The following is a 3,396-nucleotide window of genomic DNA, read 5'->3' as shown; positions in this document are numbered from 1 at the left end:
CTTTACAGTCAGAGCTTGGGCTGGGGATCCAGGGCATCAGCCATTCAGTTCACAAGGAGCGACACTTGGGTCTAAAAGGAACGGGCCATGGGGGCTCGCAGGTCAGCTGCACCAACCCCACTGCTCGGCTGCTCCCACTCTGTGAGGCTTCCAGGTGATTTTGACTTTATTTATAAACAAGATGAAAATCCAAGCAGCATTAATTTAGAGCAGTGGTTCTCAACCTTCCTAATGCCGCGACCCTTTCATACAGTTCCTCATGTTGTGGTGACCCCCAACCATAAAATTATTTTCGTTGCTACTTCATAACTGTAATTTTGCTACTGTTATGAATGGTAATGTAAATATCTGATATGCAGGATGTATTTTCATTGTTACAAATTGAACATAATTAAAGTATAGTGATTAATCACAAAAACAATATGTAATTATATATGTGTTTTCCGATGGTTTTAGGAGAACCCTGTGAAAGGGTCGTTCGACCCCCAAAGGGGTTGCGACCCACAGGTTGAGAACCGCTGATTTAGAGGAACAAAAAGGCTTTAAAAACAAACATGGAGTGGCAGGACAAGGAGTTGGTGAGCATCCAGAAGAGGAGGAGGAAGTAGAAAGAGCCAGTATTCCACCCACTGCCAGACGTGCTTCTGCATCTCTGCGGCTGGGAGCCCCTTCCTTCCTGCTCCTTGGCTGGTGGCCAGACAGCCCAGGGGACACTGAGTGATTTTAGGATGAGCCCGGCAGCCCTGTCTGGCCACTGACATGAGGACTGCATGAATTTACCGCCATCAACCTCCCGCGTCACCGCCACCAGAGTGAAAAGCTTTTAACTCTCCTGTCCAAAGTCCTCTGAGAATTTCTTCACTTTCAGGAGGTCATCTGCATTCACTGTGGGCCGGGTGGTGGCCAAAGACTGGAGCATGTCTGACATGCAAACCACAGGCTCTAAGAGTTTGTCACTAGGGACATCCATCCAAGTCATCTCCATGGCCCCTGGGTCCCCTGGAGAGCATGGGGTCAGGAGGTCACCGGTCATAATGTTAGGGTTGGTGCGGGAAGGGCCACAGACCTTTCTGAAGTGTGTTGCTGACTGTACTTTTCTCACGGGCTGCGTGAGGGAGTCCCGCACAATGATGCTGATGTCTGCACCTGAGTAGCCCTCTGTCTTCCGGGCCAGCTCCTGGATATTGGCGTCCGTGAGGCTGTGTGGCATGCTGCCCAGATGCAACCGGAACATCTGGGAACGGGCAGCCTCCTCCGGCAACGGGATGTGAATCCGCTTTTCAAACCTCCTTCTAATGGCTGAATCCGACACCCAGGGGATGTTTGTGGCACCAAGAACCAGAGTCCCATCGTTGTTATTCCCCACTCCTTACATCTGGACCAAGAACTCTGTTTTGATCCTTCGGGCAGCCTAGCTCTCATTTTCATTGCGGGATCCGCAGAGGGAATCCACCTCGTTGATGAAGATTATGGAAGGCTTGTGCTGCCTGGCCAGCTCAAACGGGTTCTTGACTAGCTTCTCACTCTCCCCCAACCTCTTAGACATCAAGTCTGAGGAGGATACAGAGAAGAAGGTGGAGTTGTTGGCCTCTGTTGCCACCACTTTGGCCAGGTAGGATTTCCTGGTGCCGGGGGGTCCAAAGAGCAGTATCCCTCGCCAAGGGTACGCTTGCCTGTGAACAAGTGTGGGAATTTAATTGGCAAAATGACAGCTTATTTGAGGGCCTCCTTGGCCAACTCCAGCCCGGACACGTCACTCCACCGAATGTTGGGCTTCTCCATCATGACGGCTCCCGTCAGTTCTTGCAATTTCTTTTTCTCTGGATTACCCCCTGCACTGCCACTATCACTGCCCTTGCTCTCACTCTGGTTCTCTGTGACTGGCTTCTTGCCGTGCTTCTCTTTGTTCCGTAGGTAACCCTTCAGCTTCTCTGCCCGGTCGAGGTACTGCATGCACTTGGCTCGAATGCTCTTCTTGGCCTCGTCGCTGTGTGCCTCATACTTGAGAGCGTGTAGGAAACACTCCACCGCGCGCTGGTGGAGCCGGAGCGCCTCCTCGTAATTCTTGGCTTTATCCTCTTCTGTGGCTTTTGTCACCAGATCAATGGCTTTCTGGAGGGTTGACGTTGTCATTTCATCTCCTGGGTCCGCCTCACACCCCGCAGCGCTGCTTGGGGCCTTGGTCCTGCCTCGGAGAGCCGAGGTGCTGGGTCCGGCGCGGGGAGCCCCATGGGTCCGCGCTGGGCGCAGAGAAGGGTGGCCACTGGCAGCCCCAAGTCATGGACTTTTATTCCAACAGGTGGATGACTCATCTAGAGACTCTGACCGCCTGCGAAGGGACTTCAAGCTAATAATGAAAAGTCTCCGTGAGGGCAGGGATTTTTATGTTTTGTTCATAATGTATCCCAAGTGTATGAAACGGTCCCTGTATATGCTGGGCACTCAGAAATATTTCTTAAAGATAGGATTATCAAAGTGATATCTGAACTCTTATTTTCCTTTTGATGCTGCAAATTCTCTCTTGAGATTATTCATCATTTATTGTAGTTAAAGAAAATTATTGCTGTAGCTCCCACTCAAAGACTTTTGTTTTGGACAATTTTCTAAAATTACTAAAAGATACCTAACTTGCTTTTAATATTCAGATGTGTACACTACTGTCTTTCAGATCTTTGTCAGACAATTATTTTCAATAAACTGGTATACCCAATTCAAAATTTTATCTACATATCTATCCATTTTTTATTAGCATTTTAAGAGTTCAGGCTTTCTTTGTAAGCACCAAGTCAAGCAATATTGTAAACCAACAGTAATGGTAAATCAGATTTTCAATGTCAACCAAATGGAAGACAAAAGAATTGGTTTTCAGGACCATCCATTTAACCCACTGTACCTAGTTACATTCATTTTTACTTCCAAATCATCATGCTGGCAACTCCAAGAAGTTTTTTATTTTTTCAGGTTCAAGAATCTATCTCCTGGGAGAGATTTCTGAACCCCAAAGGAGGGGCATAACACCTGCTCTGACCTGCCCCCTTGTTTGTCTTTCCTTGCCAGGTTCATAATATCTTCTCTCTCATAGGTCTCCCTGGAAGCCCAGCAGAAATCATATAGTCTGTCCTACTAGGGAAGCTCCACACTGTAATGAGGGAGAAACACATTTGTTTTCTTGTTGGAGACTGGACCGTTTCCAAACACCATTAGACTGCCTGGCCACGTGGCTGTGTGAGTGATCTTCTGGTGTTCTGTGGATCAGACTGCACAACTGACAGAAAAATGTAATTAGCTTAACTATCCGCTGACTGACTCTTGATACATAATTAATAAAATAAACTATGTGGCCTGACATTGTGGCAATTCTGCTATACATATACCCAAAAGATTTGAAAAAGAAGT

At 47.6% G+C, this 3,396-nt stretch overlaps 1 pseudogene; it reads right to left on the bottom strand.

The window, feature by feature from the left end:
• Positions 1–625: 625 nt before the first annotated feature.
• LOC102252403 lies at positions 626–2,265 on the bottom strand (annotated as a pseudogene).
• Positions 2,266–3,396: the final 1,131 nt, after the last annotated feature.

This window comes from Myotis brandtii, unplaced genomic scaffold (assembly GCF_000412655.1).
Source record: "Myotis brandtii unplaced genomic scaffold, ASM41265v1 scaffold2858, whole genome shotgun sequence".
NCBI classification, from domain to species: domain Eukaryota; kingdom Metazoa; phylum Chordata; class Mammalia; order Chiroptera; family Vespertilionidae; genus Myotis; species Myotis brandtii.
Note: the sequence above shows the minus strand (reverse complement) of the source record. Positions and strands in the feature narration are given on the sequence as shown.